Here is an 8,641-nt window from a genome sequence, read left to right as displayed (position 1 = left end):
TCAGTGAGATCACCGATCCCCTCAAGTCCCAAAGCGCCTCCTCGTTTTGTCATCATCTCTTTATCACGGAGAGCTTGCTTCGCCGCTCTGGTCTTTGCTGCGGCGGCGGCTACCACCGCAGAGTTCTTTGGGGCCATTCCGTCAGAGTTGCTTTGAGGAGACGGAGTTGCACTAAGGGGCCATTCCGTCAGAGTTGCTTTGAGGAGACGGAGTTGCACTAAGAAGGAAAGTTGTTTGGACTGATCCTGGAAGGTTACTTTGCTTTTTTTGATTGAATGCCCCGCTGGACTGCATGCGAGCGATCAGCCTCAACACAACAATTCCGATCAATGAGGTGCAAAACGAGAAGCGCAACTGCAAGGCGGTCGGGTCCAGCGTATCCTTTATAAGCCAGTTCTCCACTCAATTCCCAGCCATATCATCGATGCCATCAAGAAAGACAGCAAAAGAAAGATGGGTGAGTTTTTTTTTTCGCTTTTGCAACCAATATTTACTCAAACGAGTACAAATACCTTCATTTCTCGTCGCGGACCAGGTACTGGCCAGGGAGGTGCCTCACAGCGGTCTAACACACCGCCGCCATCTTGCCAAAATCAATGGCCTGGAATTTCTAAAGCTGGTTTCCACTAGAACGTTTTCATGTTCTTCAATAGGGTCAGGATTCACCATGCTGTGAATCCTGTTTTTTTTCAAAAAGTCACCAATATGGGTGCCTATGAATTATTTTGCATTGGAGTCAGCTATGGATGTGGTTTCCCAATCGATTTTTCGAGAGGCATGCTTGAATTATGTCTTACTGTTGGTGAACACAAGTGTGAGAAGTGGATTTTTAGTTTAGATGGATGGTAGTCCACCGCAGGAAATAATGTCACCTTTCTTGTTTGGTCCAATAAAGGTTTCAGCAATTTAAATCTGAGCAGCAGGCTTAATTTAACTGCTCGTTGCTGTGAATAGCCCAAATGAATTTCATTGTAATCACTTCAAGGTTATTTCCTTCACTGTCCTGAACATATGACTTTCCAAGTGCTACCGTTGTTAAAGTCTAAACAAATGTGCATCTGAGGTGCTGTGTAGCCCTGGCATATTCTCGATTGAAGTTCTCTAGACCATCCCTGACTTTTAAAACCGCCACAAAACTATGAGATTATAAACCCAGGTTTGGAGAAATTAGTGGATGTACTCTCAAGTCAATCACTCTGAAATATATTTAGAATGTAATTGTAACATTTGTTCCTTTATTGTTTGATGTGTGTTTCATATTTATAGATCCAATTATGTATATAAGGGAAGAAAGAGGCTGGTGTATAAATCACTTCAAGCTCTGATTAAGGACCATGGTGTATATGATGTTTGGAACTCTAAATTTCCAGAGGATGATGGTTTTACATACTATTCGGCTCCCCATGGCAAATTTGTACGACTGGACTATTTTTTCACCTCAACACTATTCTTGACAAGGGCCAATATTGAGAATCAACCCAAATTAGTCTTAGACCATAACCCGATGATTCTGATTTTAGATTTCGATCAGGGAGAAAGGGAAGAACCTCAACAATGGTCATTTGATAGGAAATTATTGCTGGATGGTAATTATCGCCAGTTTATGGCTATTAAAATACGTGATTTTTTTTAGATAAATAAAGGCACTGCTCCCATACCAATTGTTTGGGACATATTTAAATCTGTGGTCCGTGGCGAAACATTAAGCTTTTCTAGATTCAAACAGAAGCAGACCTTGTTAAAACATCGACAGGATTTTGATAAAGTGTTCATGGCGGAGAAGAAGTTGGCTGAAGCGATAAGGGTTGGGGTGGAACCTGTGGTTATCAATTTAATTCAGAGGGAGCTTTCTATTCTTAAGTCTAGTGCATATGCAGCCATAGCTGATATAATAGCAGCTCAATTTGTGTTACATAAGGAGGAAGCTTATGAATATGGAGATAAAACGGGTCGTATTTTGGCTAAAAGGGTAAGGGAAAAAGCTTCTTACACAGATATTTCCAAAGTAAAAGATCTTCAGGGAGTGCTTCAAGAGACCAAGGAGGGCGTACTGACCACCTTTCAAGGCTATTATCAGAACCTTTATACGGATGATGTTGGAGAGGTTTCAGCTGAAGAATATTTAAATGAAATGATTCTATCTACACTGAATGAAACACAAAAGAATAGCCTACAAGAGCCACCAGGATGGGGGGAGATTGACAGAGCTATATTAGCACTAGCCCAGGGGAAAGCAATGGGTCCTGATAATATCCCCTTATAATTTTATCGTTTTTTCAGGAATAGTATGAGATCAGAGCTGGTAGAAATATGTCAAGTGGCCTTCAAAGGAAATCCTCCCCAGTCCTGGTCTAATGCTATTATTGTAGTATTTAAAAAGAAGGGCAAAAAAGATACAGAGATGGGGTCATATAGACCAATATCTCTTTTGAATTCGGACAACAAAATCTACTCTAAAGTGATTGCTAATAGGTTGAATGTTATGATCCCGGGCTTGGTATCTTTGAGACAACATGGCTTTATACAAAAAAGGGAAACCACGGACCATATTAGAAGAATTGCCTCTTTGTTGGATTGGGCGCAGGGAGAAAATTCTCCTGTGGGAGTGGCCCTGTTGGATGCTGAAAAAGCGTTCGACAGGGTCTCTTGGAATTTTTTATGGCAGGTTTTGGTGAAGAAGGGGTTTCCAGATGCTTTAATTAAAGCAATAAAGGCATTATATAAAGATCCAGTGGCCTTTATTAGGATAGCCGGGAAATTATCAGGGAAGGTATCGATAAAAAGGGGGACGAGACAGGGTTGTCCATGTTCCCCCTTCTGTTTGCTTAATATTTAGATCCTTTTATTTTGGCATTAGAGGAAAATTTAGCGGTTAAACCTGTTCAAATACAAAATTTAGAAATTAAAATCTGCGCTTACGCAGATGATATTGCGGTTGTGTCCAACGACACTGCAAGCTCCCTTCCTATTATTATAGAAGCTGCAGCAACGTTTGGTCGGGTTTCTGGGTATAAATTAAATGTAACCAAGACCCAAATTATACATTCTGTAGCAGGCCGACCAGAAAATATAAACTGCGATCATACCTTGGCGTAAAACTTATGGCTAATGTAGAAAACATCATCGCAGCCAATTTGGATCCAATAATTGACGCTTCAAATAAAACATTAGAGACATTAGATCATTTAAAATTCTCGTTGGTTGGACGCACAAATATATTGAAAATGCTTATTTTCCCAAAATTTGTATACATTTTTCGTGCTATTCCTTTCTTAATACCCTCTCATTATTTTGCCCGCATACATAAATGTGCTCAAGATTCCTATGGGGATATCACCGAGCAAGACGTTCTTATAAAAAATGCCCGTTACCAAGGGAGAGAGGAGGCTGGGGTATTCCTAATTTCCAATTTAATCACTGGACAGCTCTATTTCAACATATGGGGGTATTCCTTTTACCAGAGGACCCCACTGAGGAATTTTCAGCCCCATCCATCTACGAAATGCTCCTGGGTCAGCAGGCTAAACAATGTTTGAATAGAATTGTGGAACCAAGTTATTACAAAAAGACCAAATTTAAAATATTTTATACGGCTTGCTTAGTATGGAGAGCAATGAAGAAGAAATACGGAATTCTAACGAAGTTAACACTGCATACACCATTCTATAATTGCTCTATTCTCCCTGAAATTTTTAAAGATCAGGTGATGGCAAGATGGGAAGTGCAGGGTGTCCGGGTCATGGGCGATTTGTTTCAGGGGAAAAGTTTTGCTTCCTTTGATTTTTTATTGAATAAGTTTAAATTACAACGAGTAGACTTTTTTAAATATCTTCAGCTTCGAAGTTTTTGTGAAGAGATGTTGTCAAATAATATGCTTTTCTTAGATGAAATAGTGATCATTGAAGCAATTAAAAGAAGGCTTAAAATGGGTCCTCTGTATCAACTTCTTTTGGCAACAGAGGAAGATTACCTTTTGGCTATAGAGAAGAAATGGCAAGATAAGCTGTGTGTAGAGAGAATTACGCTAGAAAGAAGTTTGGAGATAGTTAACAGTGTATTATTAAATGGCTCTCTTCAATCCCAACATTACATGTCGGTGTTCGATTTGTATTATACGCCAGCTAAATTAACAAAATGGAAGTCTGGACCCCATGTTTTTTTTCTTTGCTCTAAGCTTTCTAATTTTATTTCAGAAATCGAGAGATTCTTTAAGGATAGTCTGGGTATAGGGATAAAATTAACTGCTCAATAGGAAATATTTGGTGTAGAAGAGAGCCCAGTCTATAAACTGTCGGTTGCAGAAGAAGCTTATGTTTTTTTAAGTATGTCACTAGTCTAGATTTTGTATTACTTCGCAATGGATAGACCCAGAACCACCAAATTTTGTAAAATGGCAAGCTAAACTGCTAACTATATATCATCTGGAATCTTCTTTGTACAAACTAAAGGGTATTAGACGGAAAATGTTTGGAGGCAAAATTTAGTCACCAATTGAGAAATGGTTGGGGCAGTAATGATTTTGCTGTTTATATTAATTAATGTATGTATTACTGTAAACCCTGCTGTGGACGCTTTATAATTTATGAAGCTATAGCATATTTATTTTTGCATTTAGGTCTTATTGTCTGTCTGCTGGTCTATAAAATTAATAAAAAAAAGAAAATAAAAAAAAAGGAGTCAGCTATGAATGTGGTGTCCCAATTGATATTAGAGAGGCATGATTGAATTATGTCTTACTGTTGGTGAACACAAGTGTGAGAAGTGGATTTTCAATTGAGACGGATGGTAGTCCACCGCGGAAAATAATGTCACCATTCTTGTTAGGTCCAATAAAGGTTTCAGCAATTTAAATCTGAGAAGCAGGTTTAATTAAACTGCTCTTAGCTGTGAATTGACCAAATGAATTTCATTGTAATCACTTTAAGGCTATTTCCTTCACTGTCCTGAACATATGACTTTCGAAGTACTACCGTTGTTAAAGTCCAAACAAATGTGCATCTGAGGTGCTGTGTAGCCCTGGAATATTCTCGATTGAAGTTCTCTAGACCATCCCTGACTTTTAAAACCGCCACAAAACTATGAGATTATAAACCCAGGTTTGGAGAAATTAGTGGATGTACTCTCAAGTCAATCACTCTGAAATATATTTAGAATGTAATTGTAACATTTGTTCCTTTATTGTTTGATATGTGGTTCATATTTTTAAGCGAAACGGAAATAAACCATTGTGCTGTCACTGCTGCTCACGTGGCATATTTCTGAACTGAGCATGGCCATAACTATGACGCTGTAAGCAGTTGCAAATTTAGGCCTCGCACCTTCTTGTCAACAGACTGCAGGAAGCCAACCAACCGTGACCGCAGGTCGGGAAATATGTTCATCAATTGAATGGCTGTGTATAAAGCACTAACATCATGTCTCCACAATAGCGTGAGCGCGAGTCGTCAAAGCCATGATTTGGGGGTGGGGGTGCCCACACCGCAGAAAGAAGGCCGTGGGGCGAAAGCTCGCATGGTTGGGCAAAAGAGGGGTGGCTTTGAGAAGATGGGGGGGGGTCATCAGGGTCCAGGTGAGGGGGAGAGAAGGGATCGGCTGGGAAGTGCTGCAGCTCTATATGAACAAGCAATAACTGGATTCACTGATCACATTAATGCGAAGAAAGAGACATGCTGCTCAAGAGAGGGGAGAGCAGTCACCTTGATAAGGATTTTATTTGGCATTATATTACATGTGTGATATATGGAAGGAAAAATTCTGTAAGAAATGTCGGTAATCCTGCCTGACTGAGTTTGCCTCCGGCATCTATACATGCGCAGTTCTCTCTAGGTATACTTGTGCCATCGACTGTATAAAGTGTGTATTGCTCAAGCATGAACAGTCATACCCACCACATGAGTTAATTGATTAAAAAAATTGGAACAGAGTCGCAAAAATGTTCAGTGGGGGCATAATCTGTAAAGCCAAACGTGGTTTTGCACATATTTATATTGTGGCATATTGAGTTTGCTAGTAATTCAACTTAATGAAGTGTATTATCTTGGTAACATATCTTCTTTTTACATTTTCTCAGAGCTCTTTCACCTCTTTGTTTCTCAAACTATAAATACATGGATTTAACATTGGAATGACAATAGTAAACATCACAGCAAACAGCTTGTCTTTTTCCAGTGACACCTCGGATGTTGTTTTCATATAAGCACCAAACTCACTTCCATAGAACATAATGACAGCAGTCAGGTGAGCGGAACAGGTGGAAAAGTACTTTTGCCTCCCACTGGTGGAAGACATCTTCATTATATTTGTAATAATTAACACATATTAAATAATTGTTAACATAAATGGACACAGTCCCATCACTGCTCCTTCTGCAAAAGTCACAATATTAATGAAAAATGTGTCTGAGCAAGAGAGTTTCAGAAGAGCAGTAAAATCACAAAAGAAGTGATTGATTTCATGGGATCCACAAAAGGATAGATTTGATATTAAAAAAGCAAGTGGGATGATGTCCAGAAAGCCAAGCATCCAGGAGGCAACAGCCAGCAACACCACTGCTCTCTTGCTCATTATAACTGTATAGCAAAGGGGGTGGCATATGGCAACATACCTGTCCAGAGCCATGACCGAAAGCAAGAAAAACTCTGTGCTTATGAAGGAAGAGCAAACATAGAATTGAAGAATGCAGGCAAAGAAATTAATTGATTTATTGCCAGTTAAAAAAATCTCCAACATTTTTGGAATGGTGCCAGATGTGAAACAAATATCTAGGAAGGACAAGTTCATGAGAAAATAGTACATGGGCTTCTGAAGATGAGAATCAGCGCATATTATTGTGATTATGACAAGGTTTCCGAGCAAGGTTGTAAAATACATATGAAAAAACACAATGAAAATTAGAACTTGAAGCTGAGAGTTTTGTGATAACCCCAGGATGGAAAATTCAGTGTAGAAAGATTGATTCAACTTTTCCATATTTGTAATGCTTCTTGGCTGTTGGTCAATGATTATAATGATAGTCTGGAGAACAAATACACACTTTTGTAAAACAATTATAACATTGAAATATTCTTTTGTTTGCTACTATTAAAAAAAATGGGCAATGATAAGTAGTATTTGATGAAGACTTTTATGGAACACAGAAAATTTGTCCGCCAGTCCTTAACAACAGCATATGGCTCCCCTAAACTTACTAAATATATGAATATATATTTATGGTTTTCAAATTCGATGAAAAGTTTTAATGACAATCTGAAAGTAATAAAACCCCATTCATTTAAACAAAATTATATTATAAAATAATTCTAAATATTATCACTGGTACAGCATTGTAGTCTGTTGCTGTGACTAGCATGCTGAAACTGTTAAAACTATCTCAAAAAGGCCCCACTGAGATCCACCAAATAAATGGAAAATATGACAATACTTTACTGCATTTACAGTTGGTGGTAGGGTAGTCACTTTAGGGAAATGCCCCTAATCACCAACTCTCAACATTTTCTTTATTTTTCATCTTGATAAAAAAGTTTGTCTGGCACCTATTCCACAGTTATGACAGGGTCAAAGAAGTAGCCCAATTTCTCCTGGTTATTACAATGCATGTCATTCTGTTCCTACATTTAAATAACATATTTATAATTCTCTAAATATTAAAACTGGCCCACAAACATTTTTTTTCACATCATGTTCTCTTTTTCCAAAGTTAATAGTATGAGGAACCTCTTCTCAATTTTGTAGTCTAGCAGCAGCTGTCACAGTTCCTTCTTATTACACTTGACCTCTATTTTGTGTCAATGCGTTTCAACTATTGATAATATCTGCTTGGTTTCTTCAGGATAACAAAGACCTAATCTACAAAAACACAAGACCACAATCTTTATGTTTTATATAATTTATTTTGGAATTATGATACTATAAATGTAACCCTGTTCCTCAATACATCTGTGATTAATATTAATAGAATGTGGAATTGTAATCTGGAATCCTAAATTCATGTAAAGCCACAAGAAAAATACATAAATCTACCAACCCCTTACCAATATATGGCACCCCGCTCTACTCATCTAAACAAAAATGATGGACTTGTAAATCACCATAATTTGTTTCGTGGATTGAGTAGTTGCTTCTTGTAATGCTCCCAACTGGGTAATTGCACATATATTTTACAATTATGATCCTAATTGCAACTGTCAAACCCCTCAGTATGATGGTAGACCCTAGAATTGGCAGAGGACAAGCACACCACACATAGACAGCAAGAAGTACAGAAGGACCTGGGTCTCATCGATGACCTCATCCAATCCAAAACACTCCCTCTAAAAGAAGATCCCTCATCATCACCACTAAGGCAATCTGTAGCAATATTTAGGTAAAAATACAGACCTGAACTTATATTAACTGCACAATAGCATCTAAAAGCATAATGGAGAGGTGAGCAGATGTGGAGTTAGAATAGTAAATCTATGCTTCCCATAGTATGCTTACCCTGATCATATGTTGGAAATTAAGATTGTAAAATTGGCCAATATTTTTTTCCCTGATCATATGTTGGAAGTTAACATTGCAAAGTTGGCTAATATTTTGTTATCTTGATGTTTTGAAAACATTAAAACAACTAACAAAAGCAGAGCTCCCTTTAAGTCCATCA

At 38.1% G+C, this 8,641-nt stretch overlaps 1 pseudogene; it reads right to left on the bottom strand.

Moving 5' to 3' along the window:
• Positions 1-6,066: 6,066 nt before the first annotated feature.
• LOC144769940 (olfactory receptor 5V1-like) lies at positions 6,067-6,969 on the bottom strand (annotated as a pseudogene).
• Positions 6,970-8,641: the final 1,672 nt, after the last annotated feature.

Source organism: Lissotriton helveticus, chromosome 7, assembly GCF_964261635.1.
Source record: "Lissotriton helveticus chromosome 7, aLisHel1.1, whole genome shotgun sequence".
Classification (NCBI taxonomy): domain Eukaryota; kingdom Metazoa; phylum Chordata; class Amphibia; order Caudata; family Salamandridae; genus Lissotriton; species Lissotriton helveticus.
This window is presented reverse-complemented; position numbering and strand designations above follow the sequence as displayed.